We start from the raw sequence: 24,669 nt of genomic DNA, 5'->3' as shown, positions 1-24,669 counted from the left end.
TACAAGTCAGAGCACGGCATCTGTAGCTGTAACTGACCGGGCTCCCCCAATAAATGGACAGTAAGTACTCTAGGAGATACAACACACTTAAGTGAAAAAGCCTGCCGAATAAACATTAACATATGGTGAGAAGAGAAAGAGTAGAAAAAATCCCTCATTCACTAGGGGTTCTGTCAAACCCAGGTGGTAGGGCACACAAAAGGAAACAGAGGTTTACTTTTACAAGGATCTCACTATCAGCACAGAGATATGACTCACGAAAAGAGATCTTCAAGAATCACTGGTAATTGTCTAATTTCCTTCCCCACACCCCATTCAAACTTCAGACATTCTGACCCCTTCATCATCTCCCAGCCCACCATCCCCTCTCCCTCTCCCCCACACCTGATCACCAGTGTAATTTAGTAGCTGAGCGCAGACTTTGGAACCTAACTTCCTGGGTTTAAAGTCCACCTCCCATCACTCACTTGCTCTGTAAATCCTCGGCAGTGTCTTAACTTCCCTCTGCTTCATTTCATCAGCAGGACACCAGTGCCTACTTCATAGGGTTACTGAGTGAACGAACTAGTGCTTCTAAAACACCCTTATAAACATGCCCAGCCCAGGGTAAAGGCTCCATCTTTATCACTATCATCTTTACCTGAGTTATTCTTTGCCTGGGCCCTCTAGTCCTGGTATTTTTGCGTTTCCCCCCAAATCAGCCTGTATAACCAATATCCATGAATGAATCTTAAAACCTGCCTTCGCTGCTGGAGGAAATACCATTATGCAACTACATCACTAAATTTCTAAAATCTCACCCGGGCCCTCAGGACGGCCCATCAACCATTTTACCAATCGTTGCCCCTTTTCTCATTCCCTCTCCTCACCAGCAAACCTACCACATCCAATCACTACCGTCTCTTTTCCTCCAGCCCCACTCAGAGGACAGAGCTGTCCCTCCTCACATTTGTGGTCAGCCGTCCCACCTGGCCTCTGCAATGCTGTCATGCAAGCTAGAAACATATAAGCCAGTCGATTCTATTTCCCATATTTAATCAACAGCTAAGCTAGTTCTATGGACTTTTAGCTTCTAAACATTTCTTTAAATTATGTACCCTTTTCATCCCTATTACCAGTCCGTTAACCAAGGCCCTCATCATCTCTTAGTCAAATCCTTCCATGAGATGAGCAAGGAGATAAAGGAGAGAATGCTGAGGGAGATGGAACACTGTGACTCTCTGTGCCGCCTCCAATCTTGTCCCTCTCGAAACTGCCCTCCAATGACTCACTCCACACACAGTTCTGCTGCCCCCACCAAAAATCACAGATAGTGCACACCAGCACCCTCTGTCCCCATGAGCTCCTAACCTTTCAGGGTAAGGGACTGGTCGCTCTCCCACCACTCATGGACATGCTTTAGAAAGTACAAGAACTCCTCGCAATGCTATGCCAAACAGAACAAAACCAAATCTTTTTAAAAGCATAACTGTCTGAAGAGAGGAAGGAAGAGGGCCCAATCCAAAAATTTCAAATTTTCAGTGGGGTCTCTGACTCCCCGAAAAGCTCACTATTCTAGAGGACAAGGCCCAAGCTCATTACCGGCTTGTGACGTTTTCCACGACCTGGCCCCTGGCCACATCCGCCTCACCAGCTGTCCCTCCATGTGGGTGGGTAACGAGAGCTGGTGTGAAGCAGACATCTGTTATTTCTGCATGTCTAGTATCCCTTCCTCCTTCTGGAACAGGATCCCGACTCTCTGTTGGGAAATAACCCTGGTCTCTCTCACTGCAGTTTCGGTGGGAATGTCAAGGAAGGTTCCACAGCCTCCACTGGGCATAGAAGACATCTTACCCAAGCTTGAACCAGGCCAGCCAGGCGGAGTTTCCCAAGAAGCTGAATCTTGAGTGGGATGACGTGAAGATGGAGCTGGTCAAGGCTGACTCATCCTGACTGTGGTACATGGCTGGTTCCTGCCACTAGGTCCTGGCCCGTGCAAACTGAGCTGGTTCTCCTCAGGCTTCCTATAGTTCGCATGCTCATTTCTTACGTTAAGTTCTGTGCTATTCAACATCCCTAAATAAACACTCCTTTTCTGCTTTAATTAACCATTTTCACCATTTGTCCATTTATTAGAAAAGTGTTTATTAAACCGTGTGATGGATCATCACGTGTCCACCTGGCTGGGATACTCACAGTCCCCAGTTACTGGAATGCGCTGCTGTGATGGTGTGACGTAAAAAATACTTGGGTGGTCAACATCTACAATCAGTTGGCTTTAAGCAGACATTAGCAAAGTGAGGAGGCCTCTTCCAATCAGCTGAAAGGCCCGGAGGAAAGCACTGAGGTTTCACCGAAGAAGAAATTCTTCCCCAAGGGCGCCAGAGTCCCCAGCTGGCCTGCCCTGCAGATTTTGGACTTCCCAGTCCCCATGCTCACATATTCCAGTTCCTTGAAATAAACCTTTCTCCCCCCACACAGAATGCACATGTACTGTGTGTGAGTGCGCACGTACCCTACCGGTCTGTTGCTTGCAACCAAAGAATCCTAAGTGCACATGTCGCCGAGGACAGCGTCCCCAAAGACCTTGCTGTCGCACACAAGTGCTAATAGTTTAAGATCAAAGCTGGGAGTAGAATTTTTGAATTCTAAACCCGACGGCAATAAACTAATTTTCTAGACTCCTTCAAAGAACAGGGAACTGCATGAATGAAGGCTGCTTAGGGCAGGGTGTCTCCAACTGCTGTGCAGGCTCCTCCTCTCTCCTCCAGGGACCTTGAACTAGACTAGAGGGCCACACCTGGTCTGCCGCCTATTTCTGTGTGGGCTGTAAACTAAGAATGGTTTTTACATTCTCAAACAATTTTTTAAACAAAAAGAAAAACAGTGCTTCATGACACTTATGTAAAACTCAAATCCAGTGGCCCCAGCCATGCCCATTTGTTTCCATGTCTCGTCCATGGCTGCTTTCGCCCTGTAACAGCAGAAATGAGTGTTCCAACAGAGACCACGTGACCCTAAACCCTGCAGCACTTTTTGTCTGGACCTTATGGGAAAGTGCTTGCTGGGCCCCACTCCAGTTCACTGCAGAAGGCATCAACTCATCTTGAGGAAGGATGGGAAAGAAAAAGGTGGGAAATGCTAAAAAAGAGGATACAAGAAAAGAAACAAATTGTATTATTTATCGAGTACTTATCACGTACAAAATATGGCTCTGAGCTTTGCACAAGCACTGTATACTTTTAATCTGCACAACACTCTGTGCGCAGGGACTACCACCCCATTTTACAGATGAAGCACGGGGGCTGCAACAACCTGGCCCGAGCTCAGCACCGACTACAGAACCGGGAACGCAGCCCAGCAGTTCGGCTCCTGCAGCTGTGAGGTTAACCACTGCGCCGTACTGCTTTATCGCCCACCCTGTCCACTGAATCCGTGCTGCACGAATGATGTTCACTGGCCTTAGAACCGCAGCAGCGCAAACTCTGTAGCGGAATCAGCACAGGAATGTGCAGGAGGACGTCTGCGGCAGGAGGACGTCTGCGGCAGTGCACTCCTTAGAGAACCCGAGGGATTGCGGAGACCTATGCCTTTCCTCTCTCCCGAAGGCAGGACACTGAGCAGACTCCCCCTCGCATTCAATCGCTGCCTTCTCCCACGCCAAACCGGAACTCAGAAGTTCAGGCAGGCTTCCAGATACAGGTTAAGACAAAGCGTGGTCTCTCCCCCTGTGTCATGTCTTACCATGACTGATTAAAATAAAAATCTCTGAATTGTGGGGCCAGGATACGGATATTTCCTGTCTTCTTAGTTAATTCTATTTCAGAGGCAAACCCAGTTGGGACCCACCACACTACACCTCTCTCCGTTCAAGGAGGAGAACAGTGATTAAAAGGAGAAAAATACAGCTGAGGAGAGGAGCAAGGGTGGGGACAGGGGAACTGACAAAACTGTCTGTGAAAACGGGAACTTTCCCCCATGCTTTCCTGAGAAGCACTTTACTTCTTGTCGGAGCACAAAGCACACAATCTCCCCACTTCTATGTGCAGAGGAGATGTGCCCTCCAACCAAACCTAACAGAGAACCCTTTCCACCGGGCAGGTGTAGCTTAAAGTCTCACTGGGTGCTAATGTATCATAATACTTAGTGTGAGGGGGACATTTCAAATAAGGAGAAAGAGTAAAATGAAAAAATTTTGAAGTTTACAAACACAAATGTCTATCCCATTCTAATTTTTATAATCAATACTAATCTCACATACCATTGAACTAAAATCAAATATCCTCCTCTTCTATGGACTATCCCTTTAAATAAATCTGATGTTTCTGATACGGCTTCAGGCTTCTGAAAATCAAGCACCAGGCAGTAGGCGTGGTGAGGCAGTGTCGGAGCAACCACGCGGGCTTGGCCAAAGGTCTCCAGCCCCACGCAGCGAGTGGTCAAGCAGGACTGTCACGACTGCTGCAGCCACCTGAGTGAAGAAACCAGCTCCGTGCACACTCACAAAGTGGTCAAGTGAGATTCTGCACTGAAGAATAAAATCGCCAACCTGGTTCAATGGTGAGCTCAACAGACAACATCACATTGGAGATGTCAATTGTTTTAAACATACCATACAAAAACCAAAAAACCCACTACCACGAGGGGGAAAGTGTGTGTGCTTGTTTCCCACTCTGCCAGATGAAGACCCAGGCCCCAGAGCGAGGGGAGCCTCCATTGGGAGCCTGCCTAAGTCAGCTGGGTGACCCCGGCTCCAGCACAGGCTGCTCTCGGAAAACGGCCCATCTGAACTGCCCCATCTGAACTGCCCCGTACTGAGTGGCATTTGCATACTGATTACAATTAGCCTTCACCCTAGTGGTGAGTGTGGTCCTTTCAGGAGAGAGGGAGATTCTTCATTACGAAGGTAAACTAACTCTTCTAGGACATTTTGAAAGTCTCACTCAAGCATGTGTCTTAAAACACAAAGTTTGCTCATGGACAGAACTGTAATTAATAAGCAGAATCAGAATCAACATTTAAAGACTTTAGTAATGGTGTGAGCAATTAAATTTAAAGGAGAAACTGCCTCAGAGAAAAATGTGCTTTAAAAAAAACTAAAACATTTCTACTTTGATAGAGCATAGTTCTTCTGCAACGCTGAATGGTTTCCTATAAAGCAATCTGCCTGAATCCAGAAAACACTAATTAGACCAAGAGTCTGTAAAAATCGGATGCTGATCCACAAAAGCACTACCCAATACAGTAATCTATTCTGATATTTTTTAACTTTACGAAACTCCAAACCTAAGAAAAAATGTATAAATAACTCTGGAAACAATATATAAAGAAACTGTATAAAATTAGCAGAAATATATAAGATATCTAAAATAAGGGCATTATCGGAAATATAAAAAGAGAGGATGTATTTCCTTCTAAGAAGAATACAAGTTAGACAGCAGAGAGAGTCTAACAACTTCAATCAACAGACCCAAGATTAAAAGGCATATTCGACAGAAATGTTATGGCTCCAGCTACTCCCAGAAAGCTCACAGCTCACCAGCTTGTTTATTCACTTTGCAAGTTAGAGGTGCTTTTAGAGTTCTTAATTAATGCCAGGCAATAAATGCCTTCAAGCCTAAAAATGAAAATCTTGTATTATTCTAATCTAGTTAAAGTATATATACTTGTCTTTAAAAAGAAAAAAAAAAACAACCCTAGCCAAACTTAAACTGTTAACTTATAATCTGAAAAATATACAGGCACATCTGCCTACTTAATGTAACATTTTCTATTTCCAGATATAAAAGTACAATGCTATAAAGTTACGGTAATTAAGGTGTAGGACTATCAACATCAGAGAAGGCAAATTAAAAAACGAAAAAGAGTAAGCCTAAAAAAAGACTCGAGCATATAAAGTGCTTCCAATTCTTCAATGACCCAGTATTTCTACCACCAATGGAAATTCATTGTATAAAAAAACACAAGCAAACAAAAATGTACGCCAGAAACAGAAATAAAAGCCAAGAAACAAAAGATCCATCTCTAGAAGAACAGATACATTACTGCACATCAATACAGCAGAGTAATGCTCAAAAGAATAAAGTAGAATTAGGTAGTGACATGAAAAAATGACCAAAATACCTTGGGCAAAAAAGCAATTTGCCATAATTAAAGTTCAATCTACTCTTCTTTAATAAATATTCACATTAACAGTAGATGTTCTTGGGGAAAGGGACTTTCATTTTTTAAGTTATACATAGCAAAAACATTTAAACGTACAGAATGAAATAATTAAGAGTGCATGAAAAATTCTACTACAATGATTTTTCACAGCATCGCTTTTATAATAAAAAACTAAAAAATGAAACTATAAGGTCTCATTTAAGGAAATGATTACGAATTCACATAATGGAATACTATGCATTGATATCATTCATCCATTAGATATGACGCTACTAAATATATTTTTCATGAAAAACTCACAATATAAAAATATTATGCATCTGATCTAATTTTTTTAAAAGAAAAAATACATGCATTGAACAGCACTGGGAAAGATGTATAAGAAAATGTTTACACACGGGGAGGTGATTTTTCTTTTAGCCTATTGTGTACATTCTCAACAGGGGCAATATTGCCCCCAAGTGGGTAAAAAGTGGCTCTTGAGCAAAAAAAAAAAAAAACCCCACAAAACCCCAAACCAAACAAAAACGAAAACACTTCAACTCTTTTAGAATATAAAGTACAGTCTATTATACAATACATAAAAAATATATACAGTGTATCTGTGGAATTAAAATGTCATGAGAGGGGGACAATCAGGAAAAAATATCTAAAAAGGCTGCAGCGGGGCAACTGATCACAGCACAAAAGGCTGAGAACATGCTCGGTGGCACCTTCTCTTTTCTTCTACAATGAACCTGGTATTCCTTGGGCTGAGTAAGTAATGAATGTACCCTGAATTCATTAAAAAGGGGCAAACAATGAAAAGACATAACATTTTCATTATTATATATAAAATTTATTCCTGTACTTCCATCACGTTAAAAATACACAACTGGCCCTGGCCAGCATAGCTCAGTGAATTAAGCACAGGCCTGCGAACCAGAGGATCGAGGTTCGATTCCCAGTCAGGGCACATGCCTGGGTTGCAGGCCAGTTCCCAGCAGGGGGCGCACGAGAGCCAACCATACACTGATATTTCTCTCCTCTCCTTCCCTTCCCCTCTAAAGATAAATAAATAAAATCTTTAAAAAATATATACAACTATTTTTAAAAATGTAATACTCAAATAAATGCAGGAGAAAGACATGGGATTACTGCATCGGAACCAGTGGGGAGGGATCCATCCCCTGGAGAAGTAAACTGCACATTCCTGGGCTGTACTACAGACCCAATAAAATCGGTACTTCTATGGATGGGGCTAGTGGCATTTATTAAATGAGGCACATTTATATCCATCAGAGTATCCATGGAAATACGAAATTCAGATGAATATATTTTAATTTGTTCTAGGAAAATGTTTAAATTACACATGAAAGTGGTAAGAATAAAAAATAACCTTGGTGTCCAGCAACCCAGAAGGAATCGCTGCTCCACCCCTCCCTCTCCTCTGAGGACTCTGAAGGTTCGAATCTCTTCACCAGCCAGTCAAGCCCACCCCACTTTCATTTTCTGGACTGGGCATAAGGCACCGTGAACAATATACAAGAAATAAGCAATATTCATCAATTTTGCCACTAAAATAAACTCATTTCAATTAAATCTGCAAAGCCAGCCCTAAAACCTGTCTTTCTCGGGCACCGTGGCTCACACAGAAACAGTTTTTAACCCCTGATGAAAACCGAGCGGGTCAGGGAACCGCAGTCACTGCCGGGCAGTGGTAACTGGGGTGCTGTCGGCTCCACTCAGCTCTCCAGTTCACACCCTCATTTCAAATGTCAGTCTTCAAGTACACAAACTTTTCCCTACTCTAATCACAAATCTCTCATGTTAAATAGCCTGAGTTTAAAACAAGAAACCACAAATGCCAAGATTAGTGTATATATAATGAAATTACCTGAGTGCACTGCTAAACAGTCCCACATAACTAACAGACTGCATGGGGTTAGTCAGAATAGTGGATATAAAGCGAAGGATACTGCTCCCAGGGGGGTCCAACCCGCGGCCCGCGGGCCACATGCCGCCCAGAATGGCCATGAATGCGGCCCAACACACAAAATCAAAAATTTACTTAAAACAGTATGAGGGTTTTTTGTGATTACGTGTCACAATGTATTTAACATGTGGCCCAAGACAACTCTTCTTCTTCCAGTGTGGCCCTGAGATGCCAAAAGCTCGGACCCCACTGCTCCCTAGCGATCATCCGCTTGCAATTTCTTGGACATCAATACCAGCTTTTGTTGGTTGTAAGAAAAACGGCAGCAACAACACCTGAGCACTTTTTGTATGCCAGGCATCCGTTCTTAATCACCAAACATGTCTACAAAAGGGGACTCTTCTTTCGTTTACAGATGAATAAAGAGAGGTGAAGTTAACAGCTATGTAAACTTTCATGGCATGTTCTGCCTTCTGACTACAAATACACTATTTAATGACCTATATTCAGAGTGAGATTTGGCATATCATTTATATAAATAAGTTTATATCCTATAATTAAACAAGACTCCATGAAACAGCATATAAAGGAACATAACTGAGGCAAACCCGACTTAGAAGAATGGAAGTCTAAGCTTCCTACCAATGGTGCAATCCTTTTCCCACTTCTCATCCCACACCCAGAAAATGGAAACCCGATTCTGCTCATTTCTGTTTGAAGTACAGGTTTTATTATACATATAATTCCATCTCAGGAATGCATTCTGTTCAGTAATCATTTGTAAAGCCTTCCCCCGCCAAGAATCTTCACCTCTAAAAGATTTATAAAACTTAATTTCACATTCTATGATGAATTCATTTTAGAACTTTCATTTTCTAGTTATAAAATATACAAACAATGCATAAAGTTTAGAAAATAAGAAGTTTAAAGAGGAAAAGAAAAATCACCTGAAATCCTAATTCAAGATAACCACTTTGGTCCTTTTGCTATTTCCTGAGCCTGTATTCTATATACAAATGAACATTTTATAAAAATAAGAACTGAAATCACACTATGTAAACATTGATAATCTGCTTTTTCTCCCATAATAGAGCATTTTTTAGGAATCATGCAAATGAATGCAATTTGATGGTTGATTTTCTACAAAACACTTTGGTCTAAAAAATGTTTGTTATAATGTGAAAATTAACCATAAGACAGAAAGGGGATGGTGGGTCCTTCAACTAAAGAAGTCTCTCTTTTGCAATTATTTGAATGTTTAAAAAAATCCTTTAAAATGTTACTGATTAAGTAGGCATTTTCTTTACCCTACTAAGCAAGCTCACAAGCCCATCTTTGGCAGGTCAACACACAGAAGACATCAGACACGTGGTTATGGAAGCGGTACACTTGCAAAGGATCCAAACTGTGACGACTCCCTGGAGATACACACTCAGCCCGGCACACCTGATCCTACGCAGAGCTAGCTAAGACCACCACCAAGTGATGGTTCTTTAACTCTGGTGTCTGAGGCCTACGGCTTACACACAGCAAGCAGACGGCACTGCCTGGTGACACAATCTCGAGCCTGTCCTACTGTGACAGTTGTCCAAGTCTAAAACACAGTGGGAGTAACACGACAACTGTGCCATCTGAGCCCTCGTGGCTCAAGGTTTCCACCACAGATTTTGGCTGGTTCTTGAGTTACAACGCTGTCATATTCCAAGGTAATAATTATGACATTTGACTACAAGGAAGAGGTTACTAAGCATTTGTTTAACATTCAAAGAGATGTTTTACGATGGAGTTTATCCAAAGTGTGCTATTCAATATTCAAAAAGCATACGAATTTTTAAAAAACAGTATCCTATCTGACCATTTGAGTTACTGGTACTTAAGTTTCCACTTACAATCTGGATGTAAAAGACATACCATCAAAATAACTTCAGACTGAAAAATCTAAACAACAAGGGTCTGAGACATAAGACTGTCTCACCTTCCAAACCCACTTGCCTATGGTTTTTCTTAAGTCAATCCAACATTCTTAAATAATTACATTTCTAAAAGTTCTACCTACATCAATTTTTAGATATATAGAGTAAACTGATACTTGTACTTTACACGCAAAACTTTCTGAACCATGAAAACTTCATGCCAGGGTACGTATGTCATCACCACACCAACTACACCAGACGGGCAAAGTGGGCAGGAGCATGAAAAACACAGTAATTGATAAGTGACCGCACACGAAGAAACTGTGTGGTGTACTCTAGCGGCAAACCTACTGCTGCCCACCCCGTGCGATCAGGACGGAGCGCAGAGGGTGCAGCCGCAGAGCAGCCCATGTGCTGCTGCACAAAAATCTACCAAAATCAGTAAAATTAAAAAACAAAAAACGAAACGGCAGTTTGAGGACAATCTTTTATGAACTTGTCACATTACAGCCTTAGTCTCAGACAACTACAAACAAACTCCAAAATTACAGAAACAGCCCTCCCTCTTCGTGAACCCAGGGTTCCTTACACCCCCGAACAGGGATTTACCTCCTCGGGGCCCGCACTTCAGCATCTCTCTCTCTGTGCAAGTGTCTTTTACGGTCTAGGGGAATGACTTCCACGTGCAAATCTTGTACCATAATCCCTTTTGCAACCTTCCACTCAAATAGTTTCTATCTCTCGATTATCTGCACCTACTTTCATCCTTTAGGTATCCATTCCTATCTGGTATTCATCTAAAATAACTCTAAACTTAAATTTATTAAGATATTAAATCATTTGAAGAACTAGAAACTGTATAAACGTGCAGTTTGGAGATTTCACACTGTAACACTAGCCTGCCTGGGTATCAACGTTGGCTGAAAAAAAATTTATCCCATTACATATTTTTAACCCTATTAAATTATCAGTTCATATTTCTGAACAACAAGCCACAAACTTTGCAGCACTAATGGAAAACAGAACCACAGGGCCCTGGACACAACTGAGAGACCAGATGGAAAACCAGTGTTGGCTACACAGTCATTTCAACCACTGTTGTTCTACCCTTTCATTTCGAACTGCAGTGAATTTTAAATAGTTTTTTTAAATTAAAAGATACAAACAGAACCAAAAGATATTGTGAATGTGAATACAAGGGTCTCATGTAGATTTTTTTTAAAGCTGAAAACATTACAGAGTACGCAGACAATTTAAATCTAAGTGAAAATTATACTCTTATACTCTCTCTGCTTCTGGTCTTTATTTCCCTCTTCAGGATATTTACTGTGTGGTTTATTTTAAGTAGCTTAAACCACATGGGGGAGGAGGGAGTTTTGTAGAGAAAAAAGAAAGGTGAATTCAATTGTTTTTGAAAAATGTCTAGACTCCTGTGGAAGAACAGTGCTGTGTCGCACCGAAGACATGACGAGTACCAGAGGCAGCCTTCTGCCGGCCACCGACGGACTGACTCACTCACTCACCCATTCACAGTCATTCACGTCTGCATGCAAGCAAAACACAAATATTTACTGATCGCTTATTTTATGCTTTCTACTGTGGCAGTCTCTGCTTCTGGCAGTTTGCTGTCAGCATTATTTTCTATAATTAGAGTTTGTAACTTTTCATAAATTATTCAATTACTTTGAGTTTCATCACCAGTAAAAAATGGACAGTATCTATTTCGTAGATTTGTAGTGCTGATTAAATGAGATGTAAGGGCTTTACTTTCAAGAAAATATTAAAGAAAAACCCTTAATGGGCTTTATGTTTTTTATTTCAATCCTCTGGGGACAGAATAGGAAAATGTATTCTATTCTATTCTCACACACTTCACCAATCACCTCATGTAAAAACTGGATGAATTTTTTTAAACATACAAAATTGTGAACTTTCTTATAATAGTGTATGACGAGCTGCTAGCCACGCAATCTAATAACTTACTTTTCCTGCCAAGAGGCAGCCAACTTCTAAGAATGTAAGACGTACACAGTGGGGTGGGCACGACTGCCAGCAGAGTGACAGAGCCCAAGCGGCCCAAAGCAGGGACGCTCCTGTTCTCGGTATGGTCAGGGAGGGAAGGGAGGGGTCAGAGGGAAGGGTCAGAGTGAGCGGTCCTGGGAAAATGACGTGGTTCTGATTCCTGCTGACAAACAGAAACATCTTCGAACCAACTCAAAACAGAATCCACCGTGATGTGATAGCTGAGACATCAAATCAGTGTTTTGGCTATCTGGGGTCTCTTCAGTAAATGACGTGTCAATCAGTCGACCAGATCTGGGCTTTGCAGCTCACATAAGAAAAAGTCTTTGGAAAAAGTAACCCGCGAACAACCCCCAACCTCATTCACTTACTACGGTCAAGTGGAGCTGTGCCACCAGGACAGGTTCTGCAAAATGTGTCATTAGGAGATTCTGTCGCCGTGCAAACATCCCAGAGTTCACAGAGTGCATTTACACAGACCTGAATGGTACAGCCTCTTACACACCTAGGTTCTACAGTATAGCCTATTGTTCCAAGGCTACACGCCCTATACAGTGTACACTGTACTGAATACTGTGGGTAACTGTAACGCAATGGCAAACGTCTGTATATCCATGTGTAGGAAAGGTACAGTAGCCATCCAGTACAAAAGGTAAAAAATGGCACACCTGCATGGGCACTTATGAGTGAATGTGGAGGACCCCAGCGTGCTCTGGGAGTCAGCAAGTGAGTGGCGAGTGACTGTGAAGGCCCAGGACATCACTGCGCATGCTACAGGCTTTATAAACACTACACATACTACACTACATTTTAAAATAACACAAGACTGAATCGAGCAAGACAGAGTGATGCAATCGAGAGACGCAGTAGACACGCGATGTAAGCAGTCTAACAGGGCACACTCTTTTACAGCAAACTTTTTATAAGTAGAAAGAATACACTCTAAAACAACAACAAAAAGTAGGGCAAACGCGTACACCAGCAGCCCAGTTCACCCACACCGAGTCTCCTGGACTGGACACAGTGGGAGGTGCTGTCCTCTCCCAGGCCAGGCAGCGCGGCAGGTCCGTTCACACTGCGCTGTCCTCCTGCGGGAGGACTGTCACCAGGCGGTGGGAGTCTGGCGGCTCCATCAAGATCTGACGGGACCCCAGTCACAGACGCGATCCAGCACCGACAGGAGCGTTAGGTGGTGCATGAGTGTAATTTAAAAGTACTTTCAAATACATTTTTAAAGGAAAGAGATCTAAATAAAAATTAATGATAAAGACTTTATTTCCCAGTTTAGAAAATAGCTGAAAACTGGACGAAACCTTTAGAAAGGTATAAATAACAACTCAATGTTTTAAAATACGTACGCATCTCGAAAGTACAACAGCCTATATTTAATGTTTTGACACCGGGGTTGCTTCCTTTCTCAGCTGGTCATATTAAGGAGAGACAGCGAGGAGGGCCGCCAGCAAGCCCACGACAGAGCTCTCTGAAGAAACCAGCGCCGCTGACACCTTGATCTCGCACTTCTGATGTCCAGAATTGTCAGAAGAAATTTCTGTTGTTTAAGCAAAAAACAAGGAAGAGTGCGAGCAGATAATTCACAGCTGAGGTGAGTTTACTAATCAGTCAGGAAGACTAACATCAATCGTTAGGCTGACTTGCTTGCGTACTATTCAGCCACATGGAAAGTTCAATTAACAGAGAGCTCTGGCCAGGCAAGAATGGCTAAGAATGGCCCGTGCGAACTAGTAATTTTTCCCGAAGACCATATATTCAATGCCCTGTTTGCCACTGCTCCGTAGTTCACTGGCCCCACACTCTAAGCTGCTCACCAAACAAGAAGTCCGGGCCCCACTCGCGTCGCTTCTGCTCACACAACTGACGTCTCTGAGGCCCACACTGTCACAGATGCTGCGCAGACCACACCAAAGAACCTCACCTGCAGTGACGTACGTTTAAGATACCCCCTGATCGGGAAGGGTCTGGTCAAGGAACATGTGTGAGTGACCACGGACATGGACAACAGGATAGGGACTGACTGCGAGGGGTGGGGGAGCACTGGAGAGCACAGGGGGGGACTGGGACGACTGTAACAGAACAAGAGAAAGTTCAGTGAAAGAAGAAAAGGTATCTTCTGAAAGACCAATGGCTAAATTCGAGGATTCCCTGTTAACTAAGAACCCAAAATCCTAAATAACATTTCCGACACTACACATTTGTCAAAGGAATAGCATAGACATGCTTTTCACTGATGAAATAACAGGAATTTCTACCTTTCAATTTTTTTAAACAGGCGGCAACGAGAGCACACGAAGTCTTGTGTGCTCTCAGAGGCGGCCTGCCTCCGTGCAGCCTGTGTCTTCGACTCCATCTCTCTCCTGGATTCCGTCCTCGGACTGGGCACGTGTCTGAGGAGCCAGATCTCCATGAGACCGACTGGCAGCAATGCCCTCGAAACCTCCCGAGTTTCCCCCCACAGCCTCTGGCCTCCGCCCGACCTGCGCCATTGCCAGCCTCCCTGTCCTTCGCCTCTTTCTCCCTCAACCATTCTGCACACTCCGTAGCCAGACTCATCTTCCAAAGGATCAGGTCATCTTCCTCCTCTCAAAATGCTTTGTGCACCTGAATAAAGCCTAAACTTCTCGCCCTGGCCTTCGATGACTTCTCAGGTCTAGGCCCAATCAACCTTTATGGCCTTATCGCCCTATTTTCTAATGACGGGTTTCGGCTCTGTCAAATCAATTTCCTGTCCTCCAACGTGTCCTGGACTCTCTATCTTGGCTCATGCCATTCCGACCATAAAGAATGCCTGCTGCACCCCCTCCAGCTGCCATTGCTCAAGGCCATTTTGTACCCTTGCATGTATTTAGTCATCTAGGCAAGGCCACACAAATGACCTCTTCTGCCCCACCCATCAGAACTATCAAAAAACACAAACAATGACAAATTCAACAGTAGCTAGCTTTTATTAAATGCCTACTACGTGCCAAGCAGTTTACACTGTATTTCCAATCATCTCAACAATCCTCCACAGTAGGTATTATTACTCCTTTTTGAAAGACGAGGAAGCCAAACTTCAACAATATCAAGTGACATATTTAATAAGTCACCTTGAATTACACACTCAGTGAGTTGCCTCAAATAACATATTTAGCAAGTGGCAAAGCAAGGATTTGAACCCAGGCTACCTAACTCCAAAGCCATTGCTCTAAAAACAAAGTTTGTGGGGCTTTTTTGTCTGAACCATGTGACTAACCCCTCCATCCTCTCTCCAATAATTTTCTTCTACATAGTTATTTCTACTTACTATATACAATAAGCTTTCTCATGTATATTATTTTAGTAAAGGGAGAACTTTAAAATGCTATTTCTTCCCAATAAAAAAAGCAATGCTCAAACTGTAACTGTAAAGAGTACCTTTTTGCCCTGGCTGATGTAGCTCAGTGGATTGAGTACAGGCTGCAAACCAGGGGGTCGCAGGTTCAATTCCCAGTTACGCCACACGCCTGGGTTGCGGGCTGGGTCGCCAGCAGGGGGCATGTGACAGGCAACCACACATTAATATTTCCCTCTATTTCTCCTTCTCTTCCCCACTCTCTAAAAAGAATAAATAAAATCTTAATTTAAAAAAATATCTTTTCATGTCAAGAAGATAATTTTTACCTAAAATATTTTCAAAGAAATTCATTCCAACCAAGTTTTTCAAGAAGACTGCAAATTACTAATCAGACGCTGTGACAGCTTTAATTAATACTATGAAGACTCTGTGATTATGACCCAAGAACTTTAAAGGATCTCTACCAATCTGCCAGAAACTGAAAAAACTGACCCACTCAACGCCACGGAAGGGCACTAAGACACACACTCTTACACACAGGGCAACACCCTCTGATCTGGTTACCCCACTTCTGGGGATCTATCCCAAAGGAAGAAAGAAATGACAACAAAGATAAATGCACAAAAATGTCTCCCAGTGTTATTTAAAATAGTAATATTTTAAAGGATCAACCACCTGAAAGTGCCACACTAGGAGAACACCAACATTCTGATCAGAGAAAAAAGTGGGAGCAAAACAGTCTACATAAAAGTACAATTCCAATTTTTTAAAAAATAAAAAAATCTGCACATACAAGGAACAAAACTACAAAAATGTGCATTAAAATATTAGTAGTAATTATCTCTGGGTGATAGGTTTATGGGCGATTTTTTAAAAAAGATTTTATTTATTTATTTTCAGAGAGAGTGGAAGGGAGGGAACTGATGTGAGAAACATGAATCTCACACCGCCCAACTGGGGTCCTGGCCTGCACCCCAGGCCTGGGCCCTGACTGGGAATTGAACCAGCGACCTTTCAGTTTGCTGGCCAATGTTCCAACCACTGAGCCACACTAGCCAGGGTTATGGGTGATTTTCAATTATTTCTTTGCATCTATGTTCTTTTCAAGATCTGCCGCAATGGAGCACGAATTCCTTTGAAGAGGAAAACAGTATTTAAGCAGAACTACTGACAATGATCCTGAACCTAAGAAGGGCATGGCACCTGGAATGGAACTACATTCCCTAATGCAAAGAAAATGGCAAGCTCTGGTTTCCAGCTTCTATGACATTCACGTTTACCTTCAGACTGTGTAAAGAACATTACCCAAAACTCAGTAGTACTCATAAAATTATATGAGGCTCTCTTTCTAAAAGTCACCAATGCTCTTACAGAAAGTGCCGAGTAAGTGAACTGGTTTGCTGGGTGTCTATTGAGAGTAAATGTTCGGTTAATCCCAACCCAGAACATGCTAAACAGAAAAATCAGAAAAACTGTTCTCACTTTGTAAATTAAATATACTGCTGTTGCCTTGTAAGCACATCACAGTTAGGTCTGGAGGGGGGAGGAACTGGAAAATAAAGCTGGCAAGCTACCAACATTCACTAAGAATGCACAGTGATGCATTTGTCTATATGCATATTTCTATTCCAGTGCATAGTTAACTTTAGTGGCACAGAATGATTTTAATCAGTGTAGAAAAAATATAAAACTGGAATACAAAAAAGGAAAAAAAAGACCTCACATTAAACATTAAATGCTAGCTGAAAAATAAAAAATACTTCCCACAATGTGGCATTTTGCAGAAAAGCAATTTGAAAAATAAAGTCTTAGATTAAAGTAGGCATTCTAGCAATACTCATTTCACTATATTTTAAACAATTGGAAAACTAATTTGCTCTAATACTAAAAAGCTGTTAAAAAATGAGACCACAGAAATACTTGTTGAGTAGCTAAGAGATCATTTAAAATATTTTACTTAGAAAATGAGTATGATTCTATTTTTATTCTAACACGAAAATACAACATTTATTTATAAAACATATGTCAGGTTCTGGCAAACAAAATTACTAGACTATAAATTCCTTAAATAGAAACTACAGCTTCACATCTCAGTTTTCATCAAAGAGCCTAATACTGGTCACTCAAACATCTGTTCAATGACTAAATCTAAAATCTACTAATGAAATTGTGCAACATTTTCACAAGCACACAATGGAAGTTAAACAGTATTTCAAAATGTGTCAATGATTTGGGTTAAACACTGAAAGCTACATAAAATCCAAGATAGTGTTAAAATTTCAACTGCTAAAGTAATTAAGTTATAGTTGCTTGCTTAATGTTCTATAATCCTTGTCTAGAACAGAATGATTCTGTTTCCAAATCAACTGAAAAATGTCCCTGGAAGCACAGTGAATGAATCCACTCTGTGGATTACACGTCTGACAGATCTGAACCATTCAGTCTGCAACAAGACAGCTTTTCCCACTGCTGCTAACTCAGACTCCCATAAACTGCCTTTGGGGTCTGTCCAATGAAACAGTTGGAGGGCGTTCTTTGTGCTCTCTTACAACCAGAATAAGTGAATAATACAGCAGAGCATTGCAAACAACCTCAAAAGTTACAGAAAGGCACCTGAAGTTTGAATGAATCCAACAGTGTCTTTTTAAATCAGGTAGAATGTGTAGTTTGGTATATTCCTTATTCTTATGAAATATAACCTAATTTAAATATACCCTGAAACCTGACACAGGGTTACATATGGAATTCCAGATTTGGTTAACTTTACCATTCCACATTTTGAACTACTCTCTACCAATGTGAACTAATTAGGCTAGAGAAAGCAAACTATATCTGGGAAAACTGGATATGCAAAGAAATTTTTTTCAAGATTTACCTAACTTAAATTTATATCGCCTAAATAAATGTCATTACTACAAAAAAAGCCATGAACTTGTCTAATGATTGAAGTTTTGTAGAACATATTTAATCCTCCATGCACATATCATGCACTTCTGAAAACTGTATTCAAAGAACTGTTTTTCAACCACTTTTAAAAACACACCATTTCTTGTTCCGACGTCATCTTAATAATCACACACAACTGCCTTTCCTCATCAGAGAACACACCCCCTTCGACCTCCAAAGGCCTGCCCTCCTAACCAGGCACCTCAGAGCTGTGTAACATGGGCTGGGGAGCGTGGGTGTGAATCATTCAGCACAAACCCGTAACCACCATTACAAGCTTCAATATGTGAATGGGCCAGTACTGCCTCTGTGAAAGGACTGGAGGCACATAAAAACTACCCCAAGTTTCACGAATAAAAAACGAAAGCTTAAGTGTTTTTATCTTTAACACAAATCTTTCTCATAAGATGTCATTGGCATTAAGTCTGGCAGCAAAGGATACAAGAATGAGCAGAAAATACCGTATTTTGCCCTGTATAATGTACTCCCATATATAATGCGCACACATTTTTTGTGCATTATACAAGGGATTATTACACTCCTCTACTATATCCGTGGTAGATAATCATTATACCCATGCATAATGAGCATCCTTATTTTTCCCTCAAAAATTTGGGGAAAAAAGTGCACATTACACACAGCAAAATATGGTACTTGAAATATGACATAACTCTCTGGCTGGTGTAGCTCAGTGGATTGAGCACGGGCCTGGGAACCAAAAGATCAGCGGTTCGATTCCCGGTCAGGGCACATGCCTGGGGTTGCAGGCCAGTTCCCAGCAGAGGCCAGTTCCCAGCAGGGGCCAGTTCCCAGCAGGGGCCAGTTCCCAGCAGGGGGCAAATGAGAAGCAACCATACATTGATATTTCTCTCCCTTTCTCCTTCCCTTCCCTTCTAAAGATAAATAAATAAAATTTTTTAAACAATGACACAACTCTTTTTTAAATTGATGAGTTTAATTTTAAAAGGAACATTGGAAGAAAGTTTATGTTCATAATTTTAAACTCACTAAAACATTAATACATAAATGGTTTATATGAGATATTTTTAATGGGCTGGCCAAGAAGCCTGTTACATTTTTTCCCCCCATAAAATAAAAGACACATTTTTCATTGTCACCAATAACTTTACTGATTTGGATATTTTGACTTTGCCGGCCATCTCCCGTTACTAGCTTCTAGTGGGCAAAGGCTGCTAAACACCTTCCAATGTGTAAGACAGCCCCACAGCAGAGAATTTTTTTGGCCAAAATGTCAACAGGACCAAGAAACTTGGCAAACCACTTTTGGCATGTTTGATCAGTCACAGCACCTTCTCCATACACTGCTCAAATCTTTTTTTGTATTTCAGTTGCATTTTTACCTTTCTTGATAAGGCATAATACACTGAAAATGTATATCTTCTTCCATCTTTATATTAAAATGGCTGCACAAAAATTCACCAATTTTCATTAGGTTTCTTAATGCATGTGGATACGCCATCACAATACAATCTAACAAAATTGTTTCTAGTGAAGTTAAAGACAACTAAGCATTACTAGAGCCATCCTACAGAAAAAATGTAACAGACTTTTAGGCCAACCCAATATTCAACTTCTCAGATAAGGGAATTTTATAACTGGAAGCTCAGGTGTTGTCTGAGGTTCAATAAACAACCCCTGGGTTGCTAGCATGCACAGACCCAAGGCTAGGTGCATGCGGGTAATTTAATTAGTTTAACCCACTCACTTTGTAGATGGAGTTCCCCAGTCCAAGCCATATCAAGCCATCTGGATTTCAGCATCAAAAATGTTGAGCAATGCCCTCAGAATGGTAGAATTTTATCAAAACAGACTAGCCTCGCCCTGGCAGGGTGGCTCAGTTGGTTACAGTGTTGTCTCAATATGCCAAGGTTACAGGTTTGATCCCGGGTCAGGGCACATACAAGAATCAACCAATGAATGCATCAATAAGTGGAACAACAAATCCATTTCTTTTTCTCTTTCCCCTTCCCTCCCTCTCTCTGAAAAAAAAAAAAGTCAATTAGAAAAAACAGACTGCTATCGTCCTCCTTTAAACACTAAAATTTCAAAGCTGCAATGCTGACCTTATTTAACAGACACAATAGTCTCTGTGCTTTGAATAACTATAAAGAATTGCAACAATTTAAAAACTCAACTGTGAAGAGTCCTCAACAAAGTACTAGTTGCATAATTTATTGCAAAGAACAAAACATGGGGCTGCCATAGTTGTAAAATTCTAAAGACATACCGAACAGAAATTAAACAAATTGCAGATTCCATTAAAAAACCTCTTTGTAAGAAAGTAGGAAATTATCACTACGAAAAATTAAATGCTTGACTGGAATGCCAGTCACATGTTGTTGTATGTAAGAGATCATCAACAACATGTGAATAAAGTTCACGGGAAACAGTGAACACTGCAAGATTTGAAGTCACTTCACTATTAGATTATAAATTAAGACAGAATGTGAAGTTCTCTGAGGGCAGAGACCCTGTTCAATTCATCTCTCTATCCCCAACGATTAGCTAATAATACATATGTGAACTCTGAATGTGAGCCACTGGAAAACTAAACCTAACAATCTTAAATATCTCTTTTTATAACTCATTATTTTTAAAGTATTAAATAATGATCCTCAATGCGGGTGACATCGCCATGAAACTGAAGATCAACAACTGTGGCTATCCCTTTAACTAGTGCGACTTACTCTCTGGAGCAATTCACAGACACAACACCAAGAACACAAGTATATTATTCACATACTTGGGTTCAGTTGTAGTTCTGGAAACCAATTCCAAGGAAAAATTACAAAAGAAAGAAAAAGGTGTATACACAAAAATGCCCACTTCATTGTTATTTTAATAGGGAAAAGGAAACTACCTATATGCCTAATAGCAGGAAGATGGACTAATTTGCAACCACTGGAAAAGATTTCAAATGATGATTATCCTCCTGATTGGTCTTCCTGCTTCTACTCTTGCCTCCCCCCATCTCCACCAAGCGGATTTCCACACAACAGCCAGAATGATTCAGGTCTCTCTCAGACTCAGCGCCCTCTATGGTTTCCCATCTCATTCGTAGTAAATCCATAGTGAAGTTCTCATCCAGCCTGCAAGGCCTTACAGCGTGGGCCAAGCTACTTCTCTAACCTCAAGTGCAACTCTCTCACTTTCCCTCTTGCTTACTGGCCTTCTAGTTGTTCTAAAAAAAGGCAAAGTACACGTCTTTGCACTTACTTGCAGTTCTCTCTGCCAGTACCCTTCTTCCCCAAAAGCACACATCCCTCACTTCCTTCAGGTCCCTGCTCTAGTCTCATGTCTCCCTGCCTATCTTCACCTGCACTGTTTCATGGTCCTCTCACCCTACTTTACTCTTCTGCATAGCTCTTAAAATCTGACATACTTTTTATTCATGTGGTCATGGCTCATCTCTCCTTATTAGAACATAAACTCTGTGACACTAAGGACTTGGTTTTATTCCCAAAGATATTTGAAAATCATTTGTTGAATTAATACTGAATGTTGATACAATAATTACTAACTACATGAAATACCATGCATATAAACAAGACTGGAAGAGAGAACAGGAAAACTGAATAGTTCGGTTTGTGAACATTTTGGGGTGCTGTTCATACTGCTCAGAAGTTTGTACAATCAAAATCGTAACTTCATCGTGATTATGATTTTAAGCTCCAAAAGCAACTATAGCAATCTGATTTCCTTGGAAGCCATCAGTAACTGTTAATGACTTGTAGCAGCTATTAAAGAGGACTTTGACCCTTAAGACTGCAGTAACAATCACTCTTAAATCTTGTTCCCAAAGACCCAAAGTTTAATCTGCAAGTGTAAAGACTGCCATTCCTGAGGACACACAGAAAAATGAACAAAGGCTTCTGCTCAGCTTTAATATGCAACTGCACAATAATCAGGGCTCTGGTTCACTTTTCAGACAGGTATCCATGGTTGGCTTCAGAGGGTCCCTGTAACTGCATGCAAAATTTTGTGCATAAATGCCTATTACTTATTTTCTGCAGAGTCTATATATTTCATTACAGTCTCAAAAATGTCAGTGGCCTAGAAAAGATCAAGAATTATTATTTTATATATTGGAAGTGAAATGCAACATTCAAACATACGGTACCATCCAAAAGCATAAAAGATATATAATACCTAGACCCATTCGGTAATCATCCAATTCACTCAAGAAATACTGAGTGCCTACCATGCACCAGGCACCGTGTTATCCTCAAACACTTACACCTAATGATAGTTTGCAGTATAGAATTCAAAATACAGAAGAAGCACAAGATTCAAAATACAGAAGAAGCACAAGATTCGCCAGAATAAAAAAGAATTTCAACCAACGCAAATGTAATTTCAAAACAGAAAGTGTTATAGGAAATCATAAAAAAGACACAAAGGAGCTCGCGGCCTGATTTAGTGCTTTTTATGTCAAAATATGGCAGATATCAATTACATCAAAAGAAAAGAAAAACTACACATATGCACGCCCACCCCCACACACTGACAGGAAACCAAAAGAAAGTTTCCAAATCCTGTTTCCAGCAGCACCCCTTCTGAGGCTGCCCTTCGGCGTGCTTTTGAAGGTAGGAGCCCCACATCACCACTGAGAGCTAATACTTGACTCTGACTGTGATTAAAAACAGAAAGAATCCTCCTCCCACACTCAGGAAGCAGAAAACTGTGGCCACCTGTAAGGCCGTGGCCCATTAACCTCCTGCCCTCTTACTGGTCTCTTTCATTTCTTACACTCTCCTCCCTTCAAAGCAACGACGAAACGATGCTCCCTCCCAAAAAGAAATACCTAACCGCTCCACACTAGTTCTTTTCCCAAGAAGTCAAAAGGTCCCCTAAACTCTAGTTGTCAGCCCCGTGAAAAGTCCCCACTTTTTAGGCAAAAGTGTCTTCCCTCATCTTCTCCCCAAAGCAGTAAATTACACAATTCAGCTTAAGACACTGTCCCTTACCTTCCTGAGTGAGGGGGCAAACGACACCCCTACTAGTACCAGTTTGAAGGAAAACAAGATTCAGACGGACCTCTTCCCTATCAAAATTTAGGGAAGCAGAGACCCCCCCAAAATGCAACGCCGACAAGGCGAACACATGGCAGGCTACGAAGACCTGGGGAAGAGAGGGCGGGAAAGGGGCCGGGAGGTGGAGCGGGTCGTAGAGATGTCAGCCCTGTGCACCGGGAGATAAAGGAAGGGTAGGGAGACCCTGGACCCTGACCGACAGAACAGGGCAACGCTTCCATCTACCCGCACCTCGCTAGCACTGGAGGGAGGGCAAATAATTCACCCAACGCGTCCATCCCCTCTTCGAGTGTCCCCAAAGGGAGAACTGGGTTTAAAGGAGGATCTGACCCTAGTCTGGGGACACGCGAGAGGAAAATACCGGCGATGTCCGTTCTTCTATATCTCTCAGGCTGCGAGGGGCGAGGGCACTGCGTCCGGGGAGAAGGCGAGGGAAATGGGCTTGTGCCATGACACCTCCGGGAGTTGGAGGGTGGGGGACACAATGTCCTCTTTCTCTCCCACACCCGGCCCGGGCCCCTCCCGTCCGTCTCCCGCAGGCCCAGCCACAGTCGACCGGCTCCCTCCGCGGGCGTGGTTGGCTCTGGCCCTGGCAGTGGCTGCCGGGCCTCCGCGAGCCCTGGCCCCTCCCGCCGGCCAGGCCCCCAGGCCGCCGCCCCGGACACCGAGGGAACGCGGAGGAGGAAGGGGGAGCCACGGGACTGACCGGCGACAGGAGTCGCCTCAACCCCTGCCCGACCGACCCGCGCCCCCCGCTCCCTCTCGGGTGGCTCCGGCTCCCCGCCCCTCACTCACCCCGCCCGGTCCAGCGCCTCCTCCACCTCCTCCTCCTCCTCCTCCCTCCTCTCGGCCGTGGCTCCTGCTTCGGCTCGGCGCGGCGACGGCAGCAGCAACCTCGAAAGCGGCAGCGGCGGCGGCGCCTCCAGAACGCGCACGCACGCAGGACGCAGGCCCCACCCCCTAGTTCCGCCCCGCCCCTCCGAGTTCGCGTCGGCGAGGTTTCGGCCCGCCTTCCCCGCGGCTTTCCGGAGTCCGCTTAAAGGGGCCGCGCAGGAAGGGGTGGAGACAGCCAAGGACCTTGGGGGAGGTGTAGATAGAGTCGTGGCTCTTCGGAGGTTGGGGTGTGGGGGTGCGTGAGTCCGGAAACGAACTGAGGAAGGGTCCAAAGATTCAGGAGGAGTAAAATCTTGGCGGGGATGCAGTCGTTGGACAAATGCTAATTGAACACCTATTGTGCCAGGCACTATTCTAGGCGCAAGGGATAAAGCCATAGGCAGGCAACGGCCATCGTGAAGCTTGCCTTCCAGTGGGATGGGAGAGAGGAGACAGATAGCAAAACAAACA

At 42.6% G+C, this 24,669-nt stretch overlaps 1 protein-coding gene across 1 annotated transcript in view; it reads right to left on the bottom strand.

Annotated features, from left to right (window-relative positions):
* RAP1A (RAP1A, member of RAS oncogene family) overlaps positions 1–24,191 on the bottom strand; it is a 66,767-nt gene extending 42,576 nt beyond the window's left edge. Inside the window, exon 1 of the mRNA XM_037038941.1 lies at positions 24,121–24,191. The gene's annotated coding sequence lies outside the window, so the exon portion shown is untranslated. The remainder of the gene's footprint in view (positions 1–24,120) is intronic.
* Between the last annotated feature and the right edge of the window lie 478 nt (positions 24,192–24,669).

The sequence above is a fragment of the Sturnira hondurensis genome, unplaced genomic scaffold (assembly GCF_014824575.4).
Source record: "Sturnira hondurensis isolate 20B ecotype Veracruz unplaced genomic scaffold, ASM1482457v3 Scaffold0024822, whole genome shotgun sequence".
Classification (NCBI taxonomy): domain Eukaryota; kingdom Metazoa; phylum Chordata; class Mammalia; order Chiroptera; family Phyllostomidae; genus Sturnira; species Sturnira hondurensis.
The sequence above is the reverse complement of the archived record's forward strand: the minus strand, read 5'-3'. Positions and strand labels throughout refer to the sequence as shown.